The following is a 27,726-nucleotide window of genomic DNA, read 5'->3' on the forward strand; positions in this document are numbered from 1 at the left end:
TGATGTTACAGTTTTTGCCTATTGCTTACACACTTTTTGCAGAATTTGGCTCATTATGTCAAAACTCAACACACAAGCCAATCAGACATAGCACTTGGCGATTAACAACTCACATATATGCCAAAATGAAACACTGCAATCAAAACTTAACACTCCTTTCTAAAAATGAAATTCTTGCAAAAAAAACATACACACAAGCAACATTTGAATTACTCTTTCATATCACTAGCAACACACTGATGGGCTTTATATAAAACACTGCAGTCTTTGTGTTTCTATTTTTATTGTCATTTTATTGTCATTGTCTTCTGTAAAACTCAAAAGTAGAATTTCTGCAGTAATCAAACAGTATTTACAAAAAAGTTTTTACAAAAAAAAAAACATTCTTACAGAAATTCTTAACATCAAATTTAGCAACAAAACAAAAGTAAAAAAAACAAGACAATTACTGGATAAATTGCTATTGGGGGAAAAAACATATACTTGTTTTGTGTGTGTGTGTGTGTGTGTGGTGGGGGGCGGGGGGGCTTATGGATCACGCCTTCTGTTCGGATCTGGCCACAAGACCTCGTCAACATCACAGGCTAGGCATCGGGGAAAATATCGCCTTGTGTGCCGAATCCACCCTTGGATTGATCCCACCTCAATGTCTCCACATGCCTCTTCCATTGCTTGCAGAAGAGTTATGCTGGCATGTGGTTGCCGATCATATACTTTCCACCGCCACGCTGAAAATAATTCCTCGATTGCATTTAGAAAGGGGCTGTAAGGGGGCAGGTATAAAACTGTGAAATGATTATGGTTGTTGAACCAATCTCGGACCAGAGCAGCCCGGTGGAATAATAATAATAATAATAATATGCCATTTAGCAGACGCTTTTATCCAAAGCGACTTACAGTCATGCGTGCATACATTTTTTTTTTTTTGTGTATGGGTGGTCCCGGGGATCGAACCCACTACCTTGGCGTTACAAGCGCCCTATCCCAGATGACAACAAACCTGGGCTGCTGTGGTCTGTCCTGCACAACTGCATGTAGTGCGTCTAGAAATGCAATGACCTTTCCTGTATTGTAGGGACCTAGAGTGGCATGATCCTTGGACACTAATTGCAGCACACAAGGTGATATTTCCCCCACGCTGCCCAGGGACATTTACAACAGCCCTTTGTCCAACTACGTTACGGCCCCGACGCCTGGTTTTGGCCAGATTGAATCCTGCCTCATCCACGTAGATGAACTCATGCGGCAGTTCGACAGCATCAAACTCCAGAACTGTCTGTAACAGAAAATATTGAATAGTGTTACTGAAAACACATACAGTAACTACAATGTCTATATTTTCACACAAGTAGGGGCTGGGTTGGGTGAGTATAGACAAAAACTACAAGCTACAGGCAGGGCAGGTGGCAGCATAAACCCTCATTCCCACATCACAATATATAGTATGTAAAGTAAAGTGACACATACCTGCACATAATCATGCCGCAGATCCTTGACCCTGACACTGTTCCTCTCAAATGGCACCCTGTACAGCTGCTTCATTCTGAAGTTATGTTTCTGTATGATGCGACTTACAGTTTTTTCCGACTGCTTACACACAAAATCTTTTCATGTCACACGATTTTTGAAACCTCTCACTCAAAGTGCAAAACTACACACCAAATCTCCAAAACCATAAGCTATTTCTCAGCCTTTGACTCAGTTGTCAATTGCATAAAACACTTTTTTCAAAACACTACACACAATTCTCTACCTAAAACACAAAAATCGAACAGGAAGTGACTTGCTTTCCTTTTCCAAACACAACCATTCAAAATGCTACACTTATTCACCAGGTCACACACACACTCTTCACATGTGCAAACACTAATTGCTTAACTGATCACTAACCAATCACTGCTTTACTGTAGTATAGGCCTATAAATAGGTCAATGGTCAGATTACCTGTTTTGAACAATGGATGCCAACAATGGACAGAGAGCAAGAGGAGTAGGAGGGAGAGGCAGGGGACAACAACGAGGACAAATTCAAAGACGAAGTGTTGGAAGAGGAGGAGGAGGAGGAAGAGGAAAATGAAGAGGAAGAGGAAGAGGAAGAAGAGGACGAGGGCAAAGAAGAGAAGGAAGGAGATTTATTTATGTGGATGAGGTTGGCTTCAACCTCACCAAAACCAGGCGCCGCTGAAGAAATGTAAAAGGACAGAGGGCAATTACCAATGTCCCTGGACAGCGTGGGGGTAATATAACTATGTGTGCTGCCATCACTCAAAACGGGGTCCTCCATCACAATGCCACACTGGGTCCGTACAAGACCGGCCATAGGCTCACTTTTCTGGATGCAATTTAAACAATGCTTGTCCCTGATCCAGATCAGGAGCCTGCTGGATTTGTGGTTATATGGGACAATGTTAGTTTTCACCGGGCTGTTCTGGTCCAAAACTGGTTTGCCACCCATCCACAATTTGTAGTTTTGTACCTACCCTCATATTCACCTTTTCTAAATCCCATAGAGGAATTCTTCTCAGCCTGGCGCTGGAAAGTGTATGATTGCCAACCCTATGCCCGCATGCCGCTTCTCCAGGCAATGGAGGACGCATGTGGGGACATAGAGGTTGCCTCTGTCCAAGGTTGGATACGCCATGCTAGGAGATACTTCCCTCGATGTTTGGCAAGAGAAAACGTATCTTGTGATGTGGACCAAGTATTGTGGCCAGACCCAGCCCGGAGAAGAGATGAAGCGTAGCTTAGCACTGGTGACTGCCCACCCCCCTACCAATTCCTGGACTGCCCCCCGGGACCCCACACACACAATTGTGTTCTTTACTGTATTCTAAAGAATATACTTTTGGTTTACATATGTTTATGGTTTTGTTGTGTGCTACTGTATACAACAGTAATGTTTGGCCTAATAAATATTTTCTGTTTCTACATTGCATTGGTGTTTACAGTGTACTTGTTACCCCTCTCAGCAGATTACTTTCACTGTAGAACATTGTATTGAAATGTAGATATAAGCCTATGAAAGACCAAAGAGCTTTAGATTTAGAACAACAGTGTTTACATGGTATATCCAAAAATTTACTATTATGAAAGAAGTGTTTGCCATTTGATGCAAATGCTTCATTCTGACATGTGTTTACGGCATTTTGAATGCAGTGTTACATTTTGAAGGAGATGTGAGGCATTTTGCATTTTGTGTGTGCAGTTTTGGGAATTGTGTGTAGAGTTTTGAAAAAAGGAGACATAGTTTTGAAAACGTGTGTAAGCAGTTGGAAAAAACTGTAGTGTAGAAATGCTGACCCTGTTGATATTGTTGAATTCATTTCCATTTGCAATTATGCGTTGTTGCAACTCACAAAGTCAGATTGCATTATTTTCTGGCACCATTTCAATGATGGCAAGCTCTTGTTGTTGAGTGAAGAGCCTTTCCCTTCCACCTTGAGGAGGTCGTCCAACCATTCTGTAGAAAATGCCACCACAAGATGTCATTGGTTAGGTTATTTTTCACATACTGTACTTTCAAACTGTACACAGTACTGCAACATCACAATGGTATTCCTTTACATATACAGTACTTCACAGCACTACCCATTTTTGTATAGTATAGTTAGTACAGTAATACTGTAATATGATACAGAATCATGTGACACATACAGTAGGTACAGTCTGGAGTAGAAACTTGAAGATATAACTGTTCTCCAGTCGGAATGTCCTTATTATCGATGCTACTGTGTAGCGACTGAGGTTAGGGTGGACTCTTTGCCCAGCCTCCCTCATGGACAGGCCATGATTTATCACATGGTCCACCAGAGTAGCCCTGATGTCATCTGATATACGTCTCCGCACTGGTCCTCGTCCTCTTCCACGTCCTCTTCCACATCCGACTCCTCTCTCTCTTTGTCCTCCTCTTACTCTGACTCTCATTGCCTCCATGCTTGCAAAGTTCTAAAAATTGCTTACCTGAGGCCTATTTGTAGTGCTAAGGCTCAGACTGATTGGTGTTCTGTTTTCTGTGCAAGTGTTTTCAGGTGTGTATGTAAGTGCATACAATTGCCAGATGAGTTTTGCATTTTGAACAGAGTGTTTTCCCAATGATATCAGGTGATTTCGTTTTTGAACAAAGTGTCTAATGTAAGAAAACGTGTGTAGTGTTTCGCAATAAGTGTGTTACAGAATTGCAAACAAAGTGCAAAGTTGACATTGTGTTTAAGCTTTGGTTACACTGTGTTTAAGGTATGCTACAAGAAGTTTAGGTATTGAGGCTTTGGTCTAAGCATTCGGTTTTAGTGTGTAAGCAATGGGCAAAAACTGTAAACCATTCCCTTACTTGAGCAGCTCGGTGGAAACTGACATTGTCCCACACTATCACATAGGTGGGAATGGGATTCTCATTTAGCTCTTGACCCTGCTGCTCTTGAACCTGCTGCTCAAATAAAATATCTCTTAGATTGGCAATAAATCTTAGAAGGTGCTGGGTGTTATATGGTCCGAGTGTAACATGGTGATGTAGAACACCATGGTTGCTGATAGCAGCACAGATTGTGACATTGCCACCTCGTTGACCAGGGACTTCAACAATGGCCCGCTGTCCAATCATGTTTCGACCTCTCCTTCTCCTCTTTGTTAGATTGAAGCCTGCTTCATCGACAAAGATGAACTCATGGGGTCTGTCCAAGGATTCCAAGTCAAATATTGTGTGTGTAGAAATACAATATACTGTATGTAGGATTTTGTAAGTCGTACAGAGACAGTGCTCTACTGTAGAGTACAATTAGGCCTACTGTATGCACTTCTGATTCACATATATTGTATGTACTGAAGAGTAATGTCATTCACATAGTATGTGTTAGTACTGTAGACAATCTGGATTACAGTAAATGTTTCTGAATGTACACTTACTTGCACATACTGAGCTCGCAGTTCTTTCACCCTTGGTGAGTTGCGCTCAAAAGGTACTCTATATACTTGTTTCATTCGCATCCTGTTACGATGGAGGACACGGTCAATTGTGGAAATGCTCACAATGTCGATTCCCTGGAAGTGTGTGTTGTCTTGTATCACTCGTTCCTGGATTTCTCTGATTCATATTGCATTATCTTGAAGGACCATGCCAACTATAACGGCCCCTTGCTCCCGAGTGAATATAGCTGTCCTTCCACCTGCTTGTGGCAGCCTTGCAATTCTACAAAAAGTAGTTGTGCAGTTACAAAACATATTCATGCAGTACAATACATACAGTGATTAACTTTACAAATGTATATTGAAACAGCTGCATATAGTGTAGTACAGTAAATTTGCAATTACAAAAATACAGTAGTATACTGTACCTGTTCTCTTCTCTGAATGTCCTTACTATAGTGGACACAGAAAATCGGCTCAAATTGGGTTGCACTCTAAGTCCTGCTTCCCTCATTGTCAGTCCATGGACAAGAATATGGTCTATGACTGTTGCTCGAATTTCATCAGATATTTCCACTCTTTGTCTTCCTCTTCCTCTTCGTCCACCTCTTCCTCTTTCTTGCCCTCCTCCTCCTCTTCCTCCTCGTCGCCCACCTTGCATACGCACTCGTCCTTGTCCTCTCACATTGTTTCTTCTATCCATTCTCAGACTTTCTCCTTCCCACCTTCAACAACCTGTTTGCTCTCTGAACTGGCTTATATTGGTTGTGTCGCATCATTTGAAACAGGTTAAATCCATTTTGAGTGGTTGTGTTCAATCAATGACATATGTTCTCTATTTGTATTTGATTGTTGCCACTTGTGTTTACCAGTATGGATGACATGTGCATTAGAGTGCAGAATGTGTTTTGAGAATGAGAATGTGTTTCGAGTTTTGCTGAAAAGTCTAAGTGAGATCTGCAAATTGTGTTTTACCATGTGAAATGGTTTAAGGTATTGACAACAGACTGCATAATTAGCTAAATGAGTCCAGGCAACTGAGAACTTTGTTCAGCCAATGGGTTTTAGTGTTTTAGCAATTGAGAAAAACTGTAAGTATATTGTTTTTCGTGTCGAAATTACCCTGATTTTGGTGGGGATGGCGGCCCGGATGGGGACGCCGTCCCTGTCACTTCGGCACGGCTTTAGGTGTGTTACTGAAGCTACTGTCACGGTGGAGGAGTTTCTGGTCGCCGTAGGAGAGAAGGTAGGATATGAGAATGTTGCTTATGCGTCACAGGTGAATAAAGCGATGGTGGTATTTCTTAAAGGAATGTTTATTCAAGTTAAGCCGCTTTTCTCTCCGTCAACAAGGGTAACGATTTCAAATGTACCGCCGTTTATTCCAAATTAGCTATTGGAGCGCGAGTTATTGCGCTTTGGGAAGTTTGCAAGTTCAATTAAGGTTGTCCCGTTGAGTTGCAAACACCCGGCGTTGAAACAGGTTATGTCGTTTTGGCGACAGGTGTTTGTGTTTTTGGACTCACCGGAGCAGACTTTGGAGTTATCGTTCAAAGTCAAGTATGACAATAGACTGTATATGGCTTATGCTAGTACAGGTAGTCAACTGTGTTTTGAGTGTGGGGATGTTGGTCATAAGCGATATGCTTGCCCGAAAAGGGAGAAGGCAGAGGGAGGGGCGCAGGTGGTCCTCGTAACGCCTGGGCCCACTGATGTAGGGAGAGGTGGGCTGACAGCGGTAGAGCAGCCACAAGCATCTGTTGCTGAGGAACAAGTTGTCCGTGTTGAGGGCACAGAGTTGCAACTTGTATCAGAGGGAAATGTAATGCAGCAGAAAAATATTGTTGTAGAAGGTAAGGATGGATCTGAAGAGCCATTTCCTCAGACTGGTGAGGAGGTGCCCAGTACGAGTGATGGGGTACAGGAGGGGGTTCATGTGGAGCTAATCTCCCAGGTAGTGGAGGAGATGCCCACTACAAGTAATGGGTTATAGGATGGGGTTCATGTGGAGCTAATCTCCCAGGTAGTGGAGGAGATTCCCACTATGAGTGCTGGGGTACAGGAGGGGGTTCATGTGGAGCTCCCAGGTAGTGGAGGAGATGCCCACTACGAGTAATGGGGTTCAGGTGGGGCTAGTTCCCAGGTAGTGGAGGAGATGCCTGGTACGAGAGATGGGGTGCAAGTGGGGAGTGTTGAAAGGGATGTGGTAGAGGGGAGTCAGTGGTCTGTGGCCTCAGTTGAGGAGGATCAGGAGAAGGATATGGATATCTCTCTTGATACGATATCAGCTGGTGAAGACTCAATTTATGATCTAAAGGAGGTAAATGGGTTTCTGGATCAGACTTTTGGGAAATCTGTCAAATTGGCAGATTATTTTGATGTTGATAAATTTGTGAGGTCAGCTGTGATGTTACAGAAGACGGTGGGGTTAGACCAGTTGAGTGAGAAGAAGCGGTTTCGCTTGAGGAAATGTGTTACTGCTGTTGCAGCAGCAAAAGGTGGTGGGAAACGTGGTCAGGTTAAGAGAAAATGTTAATAATGATGATGATTATGCCTCATAGGGTGTTTTATTCTCTTTGTCTGGTTTCTCTGTGGTATCTTCTGCTTTTCCTTTTTCTATTCTATATGGAGATACTAAGGGTAGGTTCTCTGGAGGAAGGGACAGGAATAAGAGGGCTTGGGTATTAGAAGTAATAAAACAGAAAAGGCTTAATGTAGTTTTCCTACAGGAGACACATAGTGATGAGGAAAATGAGGTTGACTGGGGTATGTGGTGGGAGGGGCAGCATATACTCAGTCCCTCCTCTCTACATTCTCTTCCTCTGTTTCCGCTGCTAAAGCCACTTCCTACCACTCTAAATGTCAAGCCTCTGCCTCTAACCCTAGGAAGCTCTTTGCCACCTTCTCCTCCCTGCTGAATCCTCCTCCTCCTCCCCCTCCCTCCTCCCTCTCTGTGGATGACTTTGTCAACCATTTTGAAAAGAAGGTTGATGACATCCGATCCTCATTTATTAAGTCAAATGACACCGCTGGTCCTGCTCACACTGCCCTACCCTATGCTTTGACTTCTTTCTCCCCTCTCTCTCCAGATGAAATCTTGTGACTTGTGACAGCCGGCCGCCCAACAACCTGCCCGCTTGACCCTATCCCCTCCTCTCTTCTCCAGACCATTTCCGGAGACCTTCTCCCTTACCTCACCTCGCTCATCAACTCATCCTTGACCGCTGGCCATGTCCCTTCTGTCTTCAAGAGAGCGAGAGTTGCACCCCTCCTCAAAAAACCTACACTCGATCCCTCCGATGTCAACAACTACAGACCAGTATCCCTTCTTTCTTTTCTCTCCAAAACTCTTGAGCGTGCCGTCTCTAGCCAACTCTCCTGCTATCTCTCTCAGCATGACCTTATTGATCCAAACCAGTCAGGTTTCAAGACTGGTCTTCTGCTCTTCTCTGTATCACGGAGGCTCTCCGCACTGCTAAAGCTAACTCTCTCTCCTCTGCTCTTATCCTTCTAGACCTATCCGCTGCCTTTGATACTGTGAACCATCAGATCCTCCTCTCCACCCTCTCCGAGTTGGGCATCTCTGGCGCTGCTCACTCTTGGATTGCGTCCTACCTGACAGGTCGCTCCTACCAGGTGGCGTGGTGAGAATCTGTCTCCGCACCACGTGCTCTCACCACTGGTGTCCCCCAGGGCTCAGTTCTAGGCCCTCTCCTATTATCTCTATACACCAAGTCACTTGGCTCTGTCATATCCTCACATGGTCTCTCCTATCATTGCTACGCAGATGACACACAATTAATTTTCTCCTTTCCCCCTTCTGATAACCAGGTGGCGAATCGCATCTCTGCATGTCTGGCAGACATATCAGTGTGGATGTCGGATCACCACCTCAAGCTGAACCTCGGCAAGACGGAGCTGCTCTTCCTCCCTGGGAAGGACTGCCCGCTCCATGATCTCGCCATCATGGTTGACAACTCCATTGTGTCCTCCTCCCAGCGTGCAAAGAGCCTTGGCGTGACCCTGGACAACACCCTGTCGTTCTCTGCTAACATCAAAGCGGTGACCCGATCCTGCAGGTTCATGCTCTACAACACGACCCTACCTTACACAGAGAGCGGCACAGGTCCTAATCCAGGCACTTGTCATCTCCCGTCTGGATTACTGCAACTCGCTGTTGGCTGGGCTCCCTGCCTGTGCCATTAAACCCCTACAACTTATCCAGAACGCCGCAGCCCGTCTGGTGTTCGACCTTCCCAAGTTCTCTCATGTCACCCCGCTCCTCCGCACACTCCACTGGCTTCCAGTTGAGGCTCGCATCTACTACAAGACCATGGTGCTTGCCTACGGAGCTGTGAGGGGAACGGCACCTCCTTACCTTCAGGCTCTGATCAGACCCTACACCCAAACGAGGGCACTACGTTCATCCACCTCTGGCCTGCTAGCTCCCCTACCTCTACAGAGGCACAGTTCCCGCTCAGCCCAGTCAAAGCTATTTGCTGCTCTGGCACCCCAATGGTGGAACAAGCTCCCCCATGACGCCAGGACAGCGGAGTCACTGACCACCTTCCGGGGACACTTGAAACCCTACCTCTTTAAGGAATATCTGGAATAGTATAAAGCAATCCTTCTACCCCCCCCCCAAGTGGTTGTCCCACTTGCTATCATAAGTTGAATGCACCAATTTGTAAGTCACTCTGGATAAGAGCGTCTGCTAAATGATGTAAATGTAAATGTAAATGTAAGGGTGGTATACAGAAGATAGCCCTATGTGGTAAATGACCAAGTACAAATTATAGCAAGAACAGCTCAAATAAGCAAAGAGAAATGACAGTCCATCATTACTTTAATACATGAAGGTCAGTCAATCCAGAAAATCTCGAGAACTTTGAAAGTTTCTTCAAGTACAGTTGCAAAAACCATCAAGCGCTATGATGAAACTGGCTCTCACGAGGACCGCCACAGGAAAGGAAGACCCGGAGTTACCTCTGCTGCAGAGGCTACGTTCATTAGAGTTAACTGCACCTCAGATTGCAGCCCAAATAAATGCTTCAGAGAGTTCTCAACATCAACTGTTCAGAGGAGACTGCTTGAATCATGCCTTCATGGTCGAATTGCTGCAAAGAAACCACTACTAAAGGAAACCAATAAGAAGAAGAGACTTGCTTGGGCCAAGAAACACAAGCAATGGACATTAGACCGGTCAAAATTTGCAATTTTTGGTTCCAACCGCCGTGTCTTTGTGAGACGCAGAATAGGTGAACGGATGATATCCGCATGTGTGGTGCCCACCGTGAAGCATGGAGGAGGAGGTGTGATGGTGTGGGGGTGCTTTGCTGGTGACACTGACAGTGATTTATTTAGAATTCAAGGCACACTTAACCAGCATGGCTACTACAGCGTTCTGCAGCAATACGCAATCCCATGTGGTGTGCGCTTAGTGGGACTTCTATATGTGTGCCATTTAGATGGTGAATGGGCAAGATAAAATATGTAAGTGCCTTTGAACGGGGTATGGTAGTAGGTGCCAGGTGCTCCAGTTTGAGTGTGTCAAGAACTGCAACACTGCTGTGTTTTTAACGCTCAACAGATTCCCATGTGTATCAAGAATGGTCCACCACCCAAAGGACATCCAGCCAACTTGGCACAACTGTGGGAAGCATTGGAGTCAGCATGGGCCAGCATCCCTGTGGAACGCTTCCGACACCTTGTAGAGTCCATGACAGAACAAAATTAGGCTATTCTGAGGGCAAAAGTGGGTGCAATTCGATAGTAAGAACGTGTTCTTAATGTTTTGTACACTTAGTGTATATTTGTCTGTCGACTTTTTGTGACTCCTTCTCTCTCGTTGTCTACTTTCTCTCTCTGTAGTGAATTTACATCCCAGTGTCATTGTCCTGTGGGGTCTGTCTGTCTTTTACTGAATGTACTGTCCTACTGTTACTGAATGTACTGTCCTACTGTTGCTGAATGTACTGTCCTACTGTTGCTGAATGTCCTGTCCTACTGCTGCTGAATGTACTGTCCTACTGCTGCTGAATGTACTGTCCTACTGTTATTGAATGTTCTGTCCTACTGCTGCTGAATGTACTGTCCTACTGTTGCTGAATGTACTGTCCTACTGTTACTGAATGTCCTGTCCTACTGTTACTGAAAGTACTGTCCTACTGTTACTGAAAGTACTGTCCTACTGTTACTGAATGTACTGTCCTACTGTTGCTGAATGTACTGTCCTACTGTTGCTGAATGTCCTGTCCTACTTCTGCTGAATGTACTGTCCTACTGTTACTGAAAGTCCTGTCCTACTGTTACTGTATGTCCTGTCCTACTGTTGCTGAATGTACTGTCCTACTGTTACTGAAAGTCCTGTCCTACTGTTACTTAATGTCCTGTCCTACTGTTGCTGAATGTCTCTATCCTAACCACTGCCCTATCCCGGGGCTTGGGGGCACACACACACACACACACACACACAGCCTCTATCCCCATACCCCTGCCAGCCAGTCTGTGTTGTATGAATTATGGAGGTTTGCCAGCTGAGCTGTGAATGGCAGAGATTTATTTAGTGCTTCTCCAAGGTGCCAACGCCATGTGACAAATCTGTCTCTGAGCCCTGACTGTGTCTGTGTGTCTGTGTCTGTGTCTGTGTCTGTGCGTGTGTGTGTGTGTGTGTGTGTGTGTGTGTGTGTGTGTGTGTGTGTGTGTGTGTGTGTGTGTGTGTGTGTGTGTGTGTGTGTGTGTGTGCCCCCAAGCCCCGGGATAGGGCAGGGGTTAGGATAGAGGATATCAGGACAATGACTCTGGGATGTAAAGAGATAACGTTGCAGGGTTTGACAGTTAGAGGGTGGGAGTGATGGAGGAAGAGTCACTCGAAAGAGACGTTGTGAATTTTTCATTCCATAAATATGATCCATGAATAGTAAGTTTAGTTAGTGATAAACCTTTGGGGTCTGTCTGTCTGTCTGTCTGTCTGTCTGTCTCTCTCTCTCTCTCTCTCTCTCTCTCTCTCTCTCTCTCTCTCTCTCTCTCTCTCTCTCTCTCTCTCTCTCTCTCGCTCTCTCGCTCTCTCAATTTCAATTCAATTCAATTTCAATTTAAGGGCTTTATTGGAATGGAAAACGTACAGTGCTTGCAAAAGTATTCACCCCCCTTGGCGTTTTTCCTATTTTGTTGCATTACAACCTGTAATCTAAATGGATTTTTATTTGGATTACATGTAATGGACATACACAAAATAGTCCAAATTGGTGAAGTGAAAAATTTTATAAAAAATTGTTTAAAATAAATAAATAAAAAAATAACGGAAAAGTGGTGCGTGCATATGTATTCACCCCCTTTGCTAAGAAGCCCCTAAATAAGATCTGGTGCAACCAATTACCTTCAGAAGTCACATAATTAGTTAAATAAAGCAAGCGGCACCATGAAGACCAAGGAGCTCTCCAAACAGGTCAGGGACAAAGTTGTGGAGAAGTACAGATCAGGGTTGGGTTATAAAAAAATATTAGAAACTTTAAACATCCCACGGAGCACCATTAAATGCAATATAAAAAAATTGAAAGAATATGGCACCACAACAAACCTGCCAAGAGAGGGCCGCCCACCAGAACTCATGGACCAGGCAAGGAGGGCATTAATCAGAGAGGCAACAAAGAGACCAAAGATAACCCTGAAAGAGCTGCAAAATTACACAACGGAGATTGGAGTATCTGTCCATAGGACCACTTTAAGCCGTACACTCCACAGAGCTGGGCATTACAGAAGAGTGGCCAGAAAAAAGCCATTGCTTAGAGAAAAAACGCTATGTCTGGCGGAAACCCATCACCTCTCATCACCCCGAGAACACCATGTTTTTCATCGGCAGGGACTTGGAAACTGGTCAGAATTGAAGGAATGATGGATGGCGCTAAATACAGGGAAATTCTTGAGGGAAACCTTATTCAGTCTTCCAGAGATTTGAGACTGGGACGGAGGTTCACCTTCCAGCAGGACAATGACCCTAAGCATACTGTTAAAGCAACACTCGAGTGGTTTAAGGGGAAACATAGAAATGTCTTGGAATGGCCTAGTCAAAGCACAGACCTCAATCCAATTGAGAATCTGTGGTATGACTTAAAGATTGCTGTGATGACACACTGTGGTATTTCACCCAGTAGATAAGGGAGTTCATCAAAATTGGGTTTGTTTTTTAATTCTTGCCTTGTCTCTCAGTTTGTTCCCAGCTTTGTGGAAGTTACCTATGGCGCTGATGTTTAGGCCGAGGTATGTATAGTTTTTTGTGTGCTCTAGGGGAATGGTGTCTAAGTGGAATTTGTATTTGTGGTCCTGGCAACTGGACCTTTTTTGGAACACCATTATTTTTGTCTTACTGAGATTTACTGTCAGGGCCCAGGTCTGACAGAATCTGTGCAGAAGATCTAGTTGCTGCTGTAGGCCCTCCTTGGTTGGTGACAGAAGCACCAGATCATCAGCAAACAGGATTGACTTCAGATTCTAGTAGGGTGTGGCCAGGTGCTGCAGACTGTTCTAGTGCCCTCGCCAATTCGTTAATATATATGTTGAAGATGGTGGGGCTTAAACTGCATCCCTGTCTCACCCCACAGCCCTGTGGAAATAAATATGTGTGTTTTTTGCTAATTTTAACCGCACACTTGTTGTTTGTGTACATGGATTTTATAATGTCCTATGTTTTTTCCCCAATCCCACTTTCCATCAATTTGTTTAGCAGACCCTCATGCCAAATTGAGTCAAAAGCTCAAGAAGACTTTGCCTTCGTTTTGGTTTGTTTGTTTGTCAATTAGGGTGTGCAGGGTGAATACGTGGTCTGTCGTACGGTAATTTGGTAAAAAGCCAATTTGACATTTGCTCAGTATATTGTTTTCACTGAGGAAATGAACTAGTCTGCTGTTAATGATAATGCAGAGGATTTTCCCAAGGTTGCTGTTGACACATATCCCACAGTAGTTATTGGGGTCAAAGTTGTCTCCACTTTTGTGGATTGGGGTGATCAGTCCTTGGTTCCAAATATTGGGGAAGATGCCAGAGCTATGTATGATGTTAAAGAGTTTAAGTATAGCCAATTGGAATTTGTGGTCTTTGTATTTTATAATTTCATTGAGGATACCATCAACACCACAGGCCTTTTTGGGTTGGAAGGTTTGTATTTTGTCCTGTAGTTCATTTAATGTAATTGGATAATCCAGTGGGTTCTGGTACACTTTAATAGTTGATTCTAGGATTTGCATTTGATCATGTATATATTTTTTGCTGTTTGTTCTTTGTTATAGGGCCAAAAAGATTGGAGAAGTGGTTTACCCATACCCATACATCTCAGTTTTGGATAGATAGCTCTTCTTTTGGATCGATAGCACTTCTCTCTCTCTCTCTCTCTGTGTTAGTCTGAAATATACGCCCCACACTGGGTTTATGCTCTCAGAGCCTGCAGGATTCTAAGCTAAGCTGTGAATCCTCGTCACCAGCTGCTTTACACCACTAAGCTGTTGAGCTGACGTGTGTGTGTGTGCGTGAGTGCGTTTATGTGTGCATGAGTGTGTGTGTTGCTGAGCTCTTGTTTTGACAGGTGCTTGAGTCAGGGCTTTAGGCAGGGATGAAGGTTTTATTAATGGTGAAGGGATGAGAGATGGTAGAGAGGGGTGGAGCGAGGAATAGGGAAGGGAAGAGGGATGAGAGAGAGGAATGGAGAGGGGGATTTGCAGTGGAAGAAGGATAGAGGGAGGATGTAATGAAGAGGGGGATATGGAGTGGAAGAGGGATAAAGAGAGGATGGAATGGAGAGGGGGATGTGGAGTGGAAGAGGGATAGAGAGAGAGGATGGAATGGAGAGGGGGATATGGAGTGGAAGAGGAATAGAGAGAGAGGATGGAATGGAGAGGGGGATATGGAGTGGAAGAGGGATAGAGAGAGAGGATGGGATGGAGAGGGGGATATGGAGCAGAAGAGGAATAGAGAGAGAGGATGGAATGGAGAGGGGGATATGGAGTGGAAGAGGGATAGAGAGAGAGGATGGAATCGAGAGGGGGATATGGAGTGGAAGAGGGATAGAGAGAGGATGGAATGGGATAAAGGTTTTATTAATCGCATGGTTTCAGACTTGGGTGTTATTTTCATACCTCATGCTAAATTTACAGAAGGGAGATTGGAGGGGGATAGAGAGAGTGAGAAAGGGAGAGAGGAAGGGAGAGAATGAGAAAATTGAGAGAAGAGCAGTTGAGTGGGGGGAGAGAGGGAGGGATGGAGAGAGGGATAGGGAGAGAGGAGGAACAAAGTGGGATGAAAGCATGTTGGAGGGTGTAAATGTCTTATTTGAGGTGTCAGATAGAGGCTTTACAGTTAGAGGTTATGAATATGGTTTCCTAGGGACAGTATGTCTTTGTGTGTGTGTGTGTGTGTGTGTGTGTGTGTGTGTGTTCAGCTTTCCTTTCTCTCTCTTTCAAGGCTCCAAACCTGCATCTTCAAACCCAGTGACCCAACAAATAGCCTTTGTAACCTATCTTTGTTACATGGCTTTGGGAAGCAATAGAAAACCACTTATAGTTTATTTCTGTTGTAAAACCACCTTGGGTGAAGGTCACAGGAAATGGTATTATTATAACATTCTTGGAAGAACTACAAAAGATTGACAAGCGTCTTTCTCAAGGGCATCAGTGTGTTGTGAAGGATTCCAGCCTGGTATCAACTGATAAGCGTCATTCTGTGAAGCTTTGCCTGCCTGTCTGAGTGTTTCACAAATTTACCCATTGCAGCTTTATCTCAAGATTGTTGCTTTGAATGCAATGTATTGACTTATGAGTCAATACTGTGAAGCATATCTTTTGCAAAAGAATCACAGACTGACGCTTATCAATGATATCATGTTCACAGGAAATTAAATTATTATAACATTCTTGGAAGAACTACAAAATAATGAAAAGCGTCTTTCTCACGGGCATCAGCAGATCAGCAACTATTTAAGTTGTTAAAGCTTAACCTTACATTTTTTTTTATAACAATTTCCTATTATAGTTAAGATGTTTCTAAATCCAGCTTTCGTTCAAACTTTGAGGAGAAAGTTCAGCCATCAAATCAAATGTATTTGTCACATGCTTCATAAATAGTTGTAGACACAGTGAAATGCTTATTTATGGGCCCTTCCCAACAAGGCAGAGACAAAAAAAAAGAGAAATAATAGAAAAACTGAAAAATAATAACACAAGTAATACATACATAATGAGTAACAACAACTTGGCTATATACACGGGTTACAGTACCAAGTCGATGTGTAGGGGTATGAGGTAATTGAGGTAGATGTACATATACACTACCGTTAAAAAGTTTTAGAACACCTACTCATTCAAGGGTTTTTCTTCATTTTCACAATTTTCTACATTATAGAATAATAGTGAAGACATCAACACTATGAAATAACACATATGGAATCATATAGTAACCAAAAAAGTGTTAAACAAATCCAAATCAAAATATATTCTATATTTGAGATTCTTCAAATAGCCACCCTTTGCCTTGATGACAGCTTTGCACACACTTCGCATTCTCTCAACCAGCTTCACCTGGAATGCTTTTCCAACAGTCTTGAAGGAGTTCCCACATATGCTGAGCACTTGTTGGCTGCTTTTCCTTCACTCTGTGGTCCGACTCATCCCAAAGCATGTCAAACTTTTGACCGGTAGTGTAGGTAGGGATAAAGTGATTAGGCAACAGGATAGATAATAAACAGTAACAGCAGCATATGTGACGAGTCAAGAGAGTGCAAAAAGTGTCAATGCAGATAGTCCGGGTAGCTATTGGTGAACTATTTAACTAATTATTTAGCACGTATGGCTTGGGGGTAGAAGCTGTTCAGGGTCCTGTTGGTTCCAGCATCAGTACTACTTGCAATGCAGTAGCAGAGAGACGTGGGTGGCTGGAGTCTTTGACAATTTTTAGGGCCTTCCTCTGACACGCCTAGTATAGAGGTCCTGGATGGCAGAGTGTTCGGCCCCATTAATGTAATGGGCCGTACATACTACCCTCTGTAGCACCTTGCGGTCGGCTGCCAAGCAGTCGCCATACCAAGCGGTGATGCAGCCAGTCAAGATGTTCTCAATGGTGCAGCTGAATAACCTTTTTGAGGATCTGAGGGCCAAATCTTTTCAGCCTCCTAAGGGGGAAGAGACATTGTCGTGCCCTCTTCACGACTGTGTTGGTGACATTATAGGTCCTTAGTGATGTGGACACCGAGGAACTTGAAACTCTCGACCTGTTCCACTCCTTGTCATGTCAGTTGTGGCATTTGTAAAGTAAGAAGTATTTGGCCTTCACTTTTTTACTTCTCTCTCCCTCTCTTCTCCTCCCTCTTTTTCGGTCTGTCGTTATTTTTAGTTTTCTCTTTCTCACCCTCTGTGCCTCTCCCTCTACCTCTCTTTCTCTCTGTACCATTCTCTATGTCTTGCTGTCTCTCCCTCTCCCTTGCTGGCCATCTCTGTCCCAGCACCTCCCTCTCTTTCCTCTCTTCCTTCTCTCCATCTCCGCGACGTTTACAGGGAGGAAGAACAACATGTCAGCAAGATGATTCAAACCATGCAATACTCGATTACACACTCCTTGCACACTCCTGGCCACCATGGTGTACAAATAGTCAAACAGTAAACAAACATCACTCAATCAATCTGTTTTGCGCCAACACACATTCAACATAACACTCAGAAAGATAAACACACACAACCCTAGAGCAGTTGTGCCCCTAGAGGACCGTCCCCAGTGCGCTAGATTGGTCCAACACACACACACGCACGCACACCCGGGACTGGTCAGAGGGGTTCACAGAGTTCTCTCACAGACCCAGATGGTCACTGTCCCACTGGGCAGTGAGAGAGAAGAGAGAGAGGGAGAGGGAAAGGGAAATAGAAGGAGAGAGAGAGAAGGAGAGAGAGAGAGAGAGCAGAGCGAGAGAGAGCTCAAAGATGTTGCTCCTGCATTTTTCAGCATGTTTTTATAAAAAATATAGATTTAGTTAGATAAACATGGATTTTTTGGCAGGGACATATACAGGATGCTACCCTCCACAACATAACCTTCACTCCAAACCAAAACTCCAAACCTACAACCTGATTTTGGACGGAATTACCTAGAATTACTTGGAAGGCTTTCTACTACCAAGGATTACTATTCCCAAGCTATACAACAAATGCTCTGGCAAACAAACAGAAACCTGAAAACACCATCCAACCTGGAACTGAGTGAGTAATGTTTAGTCTGAAGCTATTTTTTACTTTCAAAAACCAAGAAGAAAAATACAGTACAATGATATATTTTACTTTATAAGGACTGAATGCTAAGGCTACCAAGCTTGCTAGGACAAAGAGAAACAACTTCAATTAGCACTGACATGTGAAGTGAGAGGTGTCAAAGCCCTTGAGCCCAACAATGGCAGGAGAGTCGCACAGTCTACTCCAACCAAATGGAGAGGCCTTAGAAGCACCCTCCCGCTGCTCAGAGGTAATTAAAATACAGTACCCTCTGTATGTAAAGAATGATAAGACACGAAAATAGTACAAAATGAAGCTCCTTATGGGAAATCAAGAGACACTTTTTGCTGACTTTTATAAAAATGGGAACATAAGCAACCTTATCTTCCGCACAGACCATCCCCTGGCATGGCACAGTGCTATATTAGCACACTACTCTTCTGTTAAGAGGGGGGGTGTTAGTGATGGGTGGAAACTCAGGATACTAGACAATGAATCAGATAATATAAATCTCTATAAATCTGGAACAGTATTGGTACAGGGCAACCCCAAACAGTTTCAGCTGGACTTTCACCTAATCAAAGAAATAGCTCAGCAGGGGAATACCCCCACCCCGGGCGGGTCAGACCAGACCTCTTCATTAAATAACCCCACAGACGAGCAACCCCAAGCGGAAAGTCAACTTCCCAGCACAGAGTACTAATCCCTCATTGAAATGAAGGATAAATTCACCCAGCTGGAGGTAAGGCAGGTGGAGCTGGAACAGCAGGTGAAAACACTCCAGTCAGCACAGACCCAGACAACAGTCCAGCACAACAACACCCCCTTAACTAGACCTGGAGAGCTGGAGATGGAGAGAGACATGTCTGCACTGGACTGTGGTGAGACAACATCAACAGGGAAAGAGCAGGAGCAAGAGAAGAACAGAGCACTAGAAGAGAGGATCAGAGTGCTGGAGGAGAAGGTGAAATCGATGACGGGTGACAAAGAACAACCCGTTAGAGAGCTGGCCACCCCCACAGAGAAGCCAGCAGAACAGCCCACCTCAGATCCTGACCAAAGTCTCGACACTGCAGCAGAACAGTACACCCTAGACCCTGACCATAGCCTCAACATCACAGCCGGACAAACAAATGAAGAACCCCAAGCCCAGGGGATCCCAACCCCTCTGAGTACCCACCCGTCAGCCACCCTGATAGCCCTCCTGACGACCCCCCCACACTCACTGAGGACATACACAAGCCACAGATTTTTTTCCTTATGCACTCAAATGGGAAATACATACAAGAAAATAAACTTTCCCCCAAACACACAGTGTCTAAACTCTGGTGTCCAAACACCCAGCGCGCCCTAGACCTTCTGTCTGAGGACCAACTAGGATCACCCAGCCACATAATAATACACACAGGCACAAACGACCTGAGAACACATCAGGAAAGGGTGGCCACAGCACTCAAGGGAGTGATAGAAAAAGCTTATTCTACTTTCCCCAACGCACAAGTGGATATCGCCCTCAACCGCAGACCCAACACCTCACAGGAGCAACAGATCATCAGACACCCCGCCCAGACCAGCTAGACACTCTCCCAGACCTGCAGGACCCTCCCCAGACCTACACATACAAGACCCCTGCCGAGAGGACCTACATCCAGAACACAGCACCACCAGCCACATCCACACCCCCACCCCAACCAATTAACACCCCCCCAAGTCAACCATGCCACACCCCATTTAGGCCCCCTCAGATCAGACCTCTGCCCCTCCTACCCACCCCATGCCCCCACTCCCGCAAAGAGGGCCTCAACATGAAAGTTACACATACGCCCAGGCCGTGAGCAGGAAAACAGGCCCAACCCCCACTCTTACACTAGCCCAAGCCAGTGGCATGTACCAGATGCACAGCAGGCTCTGCTCACAATTACTGGCCTGAGGCCAGACCACACGACCAACAACATTAGACACTTTATGGAACACAAAGCCTTCACTATCTCATCCTGGAATATCCAAGGCCTGAGGTCATCTGCCTTTGGCCTAAAGAGCAAGAACCTGGACTTGACCAAAGACGTCGGAAATACAGACATTGTCATCCTACAAGAAACATGGTATAGAGGAGATGGACCCACTAGTTGCCCTCTAGGTTACAGAGAGCTGGTAGTCCCATCCACCAAACTACCAGGTGTGAAACAGGGAAAGGACTCAGGGGGTATACTAATTTGATATAGAGCAGACCTAACTCACACTATTAAATTAATCAAAACAGGAACATTTTACATTTGGCTGGAAATTCAAAAGGAAATGATCTCAACAAAGAAAATGTCATACTGTGTGCTACCTATATTAAATTGGTCATTTAGCAGACGCTCTTATCCAGAGCAATTAGGGTTAAGTGCCTTGCTCAAGGGCACATTGACAGATTTTTCACCTAGTCGGCTTGGGGATTAGAACCAGCGACCTTTCGGTTACTCGTACAACGCTCTTAACCACTAAGCTACCTGCCGCCCACTAGAATCCCCATACTTTAATGAAGACAGCTTCTCCATCCTGGAGGGGGAAATCAATCTAAATGCCAGAACTGGACATGAACCTGACACCCTCAGCACACAGGGGGACAAACACCTACCTGGAGGTGACAGCAATCCCTCCCCAATATGCCCCCCTAGGCACAACTACAACAACATAACCAACAAAAACGGGTCACAACTCCTGCAGCTCTGTCGCATGCTGGGTATGTACATAGTCAATGATAGGCGTCGAGGGGACTCCTATGGTAGGTACACCTATAGCTCATCTCTTGGCAGTAGTGCTGTAGACTACTTTATCACTGACCTCAACCCAGAGTCTCTCAGAGCGTTCACAGTCAGCCCACTGACACCCCTATCAGACCACAGCAAAATCACGGTCTACAGAGCAATACTCAATCAAGAGGCATCAAAGCCAAAGGAACTGAATAATATTAAGAAATGCTATAGATGGAAGGAAAGTAGTGTCGAAACCTACCAAAAAACAATTAGGCAACAACAAATTCAATCCCCTTTAGATAACTTCCTAGACAAAACGTTCCACTGTAATAGTGAAGGTGTAAACTTGGCAGTAGAAAACCTAAACAGTATATTTGACTTCTCAGCTTCCCTATCAAATCAAAAAATCTCTAACAGAAAACCGAAGAAAAGTAACAACAATGACAAAGGGTTTGATGAAGAATGCAAAAACCTAAGAAAGAAATTGAGAAACATATCCAACGAAAAACATAGAGACCCAGAAAACCTGAGCCTATGCCTTCACTATGGTGAATCACTAAAACAATACAGAATACACTATGGAAAAAGAAGGAACAGCATGTCAGAAATCAGCTCAATGTAATTGAAGAATCAATGGACTCTAACCTCTTCTGGGAAAATTGGAAAACACTAAACAAACAACAACACGAAGAGCTATCTATCCAAAACGGAGATGTATGGGTAAACCATTTCTCCAGTCTTTTTGGCCTTATAACAAAGAACAAACAGCAAAAAAATATACATGATCAAACGCAAATCTTAGAATCAACTATTAAAGAGTACCACTGGATTCTCCAATTATATTGAATGAACTACAGGACAAAATACAAACCCTCCAACCCAAAAAGGTCTGTGGTGTTGATGGTATCCTCAGTGAAATGATAAAATATACAGACCACAAATTCCAATTGGCTATACTTAAACCCTTTAACATCATCCTTAGCTCTGGCATCTTCCCCAATATTTGGAACCAAGAACTGATCACGCCAATCCACAAAAGTGGAGACAAATTTGACCCCAATAACTACCGTGGGATATGCGTCAACAGCAACCTTGGTAAAATCCTCTGCATTATCATTAACAGCAGACTAGCTCATTTCCTCAGTGAAAACAATGTACTGAGCAAATGTCAAATTGGCTTTTTACCAAATTACTGTACGACAGACCACGTATTCACCCTGCACACCTATTTGACAAACAAACAAAACAAAACAAAGGCAAAGTCAATTTTGCATGAGGGTATGCTATACAAATTGATGGAAAGTGGGGTTGGGGGAAAAACATAGGACATTATAAAATCCATTTACACAAACAACAAGTGTGCAGTTAACATTGGCAAAAAACACACACATTTCTTTCCACAGGGCTGTGGGTGAGACAGGGATGCAGTTTAAGCCCCACCCTCTTCAACATATATATCAACGAATTGGCGAGGGCACTAGAACAGTCTGCAGCACCCGGCCTCACTCTACTAGAATCTGAAGTCAAATGTCTACTGTTTGCTGATAATCTGGTGTTTCTGTCACCAACCAAGGAGGGCCTACAGCAGCATCTAGATCATCTGCACAGATTATGTCAGACCTGGGCCCTGACAGTAAATCTCAGTAAGACAAAAATAATGGTGTTCCAAAAAAGGTCCAGTTGCCAGGACCACAAATACAAATTCCATCTAGACACCATTGCCCTGGAGCACACAAAAAACTATACATACCTTGGCCTAAACATCAGCGCCACAGGTAACTTCCACAAAGCTGTGAACGATCTGAGAGACAAGGCAAGAAGGGCCTTCTATGCCATCAAAAGGAACATAAAATTAGGATCTGGCTAAAAATACTTGAATCAGTTATAGAACCCATTGCCCTTTATGGTTGTGAGGTCTGGGGTCCGCTCACCAACCAAGAATTCACAAAATGGGACAAACACCAAATTGAGACTGCATGCAGAATTCTGCAAAAATATTGTCTGTGTACAACGAAAAACACAACATTATACATGCAGAGCAGAATTAGGCCGATACCCGCTATTTATCAAAATCCAGAAAAGAGCCGTTACATTCTATAACCACTTAAAAGGAAGCGATTCCCAAACCTTCCATAACAAAGCCATCAACTACAGAGAGATGAATTTGGAGAAGAGTCCCCTAAGCAAGTTGGTCCTGGGGCTCTGTTCACAAACAGAGCCCCAGGACAACAACACAATTAGACCCAACCAAATCATGAGAAAACTAAAAGAGAATTACTTGACACATTGGAAAGAATTAACAAAAAAACTGAGCAAACTAGAATGCTATTTGGCCCTGAACAGAGAGTACACAGTAGCAGAATACCTGACCACTGTGACTGACCCAAACTTAAGGAAAGCTTTGACTATGTACAGACTCAGTGAGCATAGCCTTGCTATTGAGAAGCCAGATCTGGCTCTCAAGAGAAGACAGGCTATGTGCACACTGTCCACAAAATGAGGTGGAAACTGAGCTGCACTTCCTATGACCATATAAGAGACACATTATATGACATTTGAAATGTCTTTATTCTTTTGGAACTTCTGAGTGTAATGTTTACTGTTAATATGTATTGTTTATTTCACTTTTGTTTACTATCTACTTCACTTGCTTTGGCAATGTTAACACACGTTTCCCATGCCAATAAAGCCCTTAAATTGAATTGAATTGAGAGAGAGAGAGAGAGAGAGAGAGAGCGAGAGAGAGAGAGAGAGAGAGAGAGAGAGAGAGAGAGAGAGAGAGAGAGAGAGAGAGAGAGAGAGAGAGAGAGAGAGAGAGAGAGAGAGAGAGAGAGAGAATGCTATTTGAGTCCCCTCATCCAGCTGATCCTGGGGCTGAGTTCACAAACCTGTTCTACCAAATTACAAAACAGTCAAAACAAAACTACATTACCTGTTTCGAAATACAAGCACAAAGCAAAGAGCCTTGCCATTGAGAAGGGTAGACACAGGAAAACCTGGCTCCCTGTGGAGGAAAGGCTGTGCAACCACTGCACCACAGCAGAACCCGAGACAGAGCTGCAATTCCTGACAATATGCAAAAAAATATATAAAACAATTAGTGTCATTTCCCCAAATTTGAAACCATTATTCAAGGTTTCAAAGACCTCTCTGATGAGAATAGGCTACCTGTCCTGTTGGGGGAGGAAGCAGAGAGCTGTGGGTTGGCAGCGCACTACATTGCTGCCTGCGATCTAATGAGGGACAGTTTCTGACAGACCAACCAACCTGCACATGTCCTCTATGCCATTGTTATTGTTCAATGTATGATTGTTTTGACCCTTGGTTATTGTTGTTACTGTTGTCCCATTGACAATATTGATTATTATTATTTTAAATGATATTAAATGTATAATTTAATCTCCAAAGTACGCTTTGGCAATACGTACATTGTTATGTTATTCCAATAAAGTGAATAGAGGGAGAGAGAGAGAGAGAGAGAGAGAGAGAGAGAGAGAGAGAGAGAGAGAGAGAGAATTGAGCTTCTGCTAAAGGAACATATTCTATTATCATAGTAACCTCAGAATCTAATTTCCTGTCAGACTGACTTATTAATGATGGAAACACAAGCACACTCTCTCTCTCTCTCTCTCTGTCTCTCTCTCTTTATCTCTGTCTCTCTCTCTGTCTCTGTCTCTCTCTCTCTCTCTCTCTCTCTCTGTATCTCTCCCTCTGTCTCTCTCTCTCTCTCTCTCTCTCTCTCTCTCTCTCTCTGTCTTTATCTCTGTATCTCTCTCTCTCTGTCTTTATCTGTCTCTCTCTCTCTCTCTCTCTCTCTCTCTCTCTCTCTCTCTCTCTCTCTCTCTCTCTCATCTTCCTCTCTCTCTCTCTGTCTCTCTCTCTCTCTCTCTGTCTCTCTCTCTGTGTCTTTATCGCTGTCTCTCTCTCTCTGTCTTTATCTCTGTAATTGTGATTGTGAGAGCGACTGGAATTATTTTCACTCTATTGGGTTTCGGTGTGTATATATTGTGGGGTTCTATTTTCTTGTAACTAGATGTGATGACTAGCTTAGAAAGAATGCATTAATGATTAAACATAAAAGGTTTGTACTGTACTGATATAAATTATTTCACATAACAATCTGTGATTCATGTGAGGAACGTTAGGGGGTAGGATGAGATAAGAACTTGTATTTCTCACAGACACATACACACTGCCTCTTTGTTAAACCATCATACTCAAGGACGTGTACTACAAAAGTGCTGACTTTCTGGATAAGTTGCAAAACAACTAGACACCTGGCAACAGTGGAGTGCCAAGGGGCTGGGACCAGCCTGAGCGCCAGCGATAGGTTGAGTAAGTCTAAACCACACTCAACCTCTACCCTGATAGGCCCAGCAAGGAGCGGGAACTAAAACTGTCAGGGTATTTAAGGAAGGACTTGTAATGAGGAAGCCAGTTCTCTGTCTGCCCTGCGTGGTATTTCAGTGAGCCCGTATACGAACCATCATACTTATCATACATACATTTTGCATTTAATAAATTTAGCTTGGATTGAATATCTCTTGATTATGTTTTCTCTTATTCCAATACCAGATTTGAATTACGCTATTTCTAACAATATATATATATTGATTCGTTTAGTTGTTTTAAGGTTATCTTGTCTAACTATCACTAAGCACGTATAGAGGTGGTGGGATCGTTGAGGTTGTTTTTCGCGAGGGCACAACCAGCGGGTGGGGCTGGTTGCAATGGCCACTCGAGGAGGTTTGGAGTTTCAAAAACGTAGTCGGCGGCATGGAGTAAAGATTCCTGCTGCGGCCGGGTGTTCAGTGGAAGAATGTAGCTTAGCAGTTCGTGCTATCATTGGGTATGATAGAATAAAATCAGCCTCAAGGATGAAAAGCGCTGTAGTGATATTCTTAGATTCCATTGAAAAGGTGAATACGATAGTTGAGAGTGGTGTTGTGTTGCGGGAGACACAGACGTCGGTATTTCCTCTTATGAATCCGGCTAAGAAAGTTATACTTTCTAACATGCCACCATTTGTTAGAGATGAAGTGTTGGAGCGAGAGTTATCTCGTCATGGTCAACTTGTATCTACAATAAAGAAGGTTCTTTTTGGATACAAATCTCCTTTGCTGAAACATTTATTTAAAATCATTCAGTTTTAAGATTGATGTGTTTGATTATGTCTTCTACACTTCTACTGAATCAATGAAATGCTTTGGCTGTGGAAGAGAAGGGCATTTGGTACGTAATTGTCCCGAGAACAAGCGTGCAGAGCCTGGTAGCAGCTCTAGTGCTGGTGCAGCTAATGCACCACCGCGAAGGGATGAACATGCTATGGTTGCAGGGGAAGGGAGAAGGTGGGCAGATTTGGTTGGAAAAGTAGGAAAGGAAAGCAGTGTGGATACGGGGGCAATTGTGTTAGATCAGAACAAAGAGGGAGGGGAAACAGTCGGTGAGATTGCGACTGCAGACGCTGAGGTGATGCTGGAAAATGAAATTGGAGGTCAAGAGGAGATTGAAATAATGGAAAAGGAAGCAGCTGTTTTCAAAGTGCAGAGGAGTAAGAGGAAGAATTGAAGGGGTGGTGAAGGGTCTAATTCCAAGAGGAAGGTAGAGATTGATAAATCAGTCGAGGATGAACAGGTTGTAGAGATGGTGGAGTTTTCTTCTGGGGAAGATAGCGAGAGTGAGTCATCTGATGCGTCACAACAAAATAGTGAGATAAATGGGGTGGAAGGGAGGTATGGGATTGAGAAGGTACGTAAATTTCTGAAATTGACAAAAGGGAAGAAATATATGAAGAATTATAATGTAACAGATGTTTTTCCTGAAAGTGAATTGTTTATTGAATCAGCACATTGTCACGAATTCCGCCGAGGCTGCTCCTCCTCCTTGTTCGGGCAGGCTTCGGCGTTCGTTGTCCCCGGAGTACTAGCTGCCACCGTTTGATGTTATCTATGTTTGTTTGGTTTTGTCTGATTAGTGCACCTGTTCCAGATCACGTATTGATTATGTCACCTATAAGTTTCCTTTGGTTTTGTTTGTAGTTGTGTGTCGTTGTACGCCTGTCTGTTGGTGTAGGTTATTTGTTTTCTTATTGTTAGTGCTGTTCGCACTTTACGCACTGTTCTGCGTATTCGCTCGCCTCCTGTTTACGAGCCCGTTGGATTTGTATTTTGCTCCTGTGACTATTAAAGTCGGATTGACTAAGCTTCTGTGTCCTGCGCCTGACTCCAACACCGCATCCACATCAGCCTTTTGACAGAACGACACACCATACATGGAGTCAGCAGGAGCAGCGGCGGCGACCGAGTCGCTGGAGGATCGGGTCAGCTGCCAGGACGCCATGATCCAGCAACTCGGCTCCGCCATGCAGGAGGTAATGAACACCCTGCGCCGATGGGAGAGGGGAGGCGTGCCCACACCTCCTCCTACATTACCACCACCATCGGCCAGCCCCACCAGACCAGCTCCGGAATCCAGTGGGATTCGGCTCTCGCTCCCGAGGGCGTATGATGGCACCGCAGCCGTGTGTCAGGGGTTCCTCCTTCAGGTGGAACTCTACCTGGCCACCATACACCCGGCGCCCTCGGGATACGAGAGCGTTTCCGCCCTCATCTCCTGTCTCTCTGGCAAGGTGTTGGAGTGGGCCAACGCCGAATGGAGGGGAATAGACGCCGCCACCATCAGCTACGCGGAGTTCTCCCGCCGCTTCAGGGCAGTTTTCGATCACCCTCCTGAGGGTAAAGCGGTGGGGGAGCGTCTGTTCCACCTCTGACAGGGGAAGAGGAGCGCACAGGAGTTCGCCCTGGATTTACGGACGCTAGCGGCGGATGCGGGGTGGAATGAGAGGGCCCT

The sequence above is a fragment of the Coregonus lavaretus genome (genome assembly GCF_964263955.1).
Source record: "Coregonus lavaretus genome assembly, chromosome: 1".
In the NCBI taxonomy this organism is placed as follows: Eukaryota; Metazoa; Chordata; class Actinopteri; order Salmoniformes; family Salmonidae; genus Coregonus; species Coregonus lavaretus.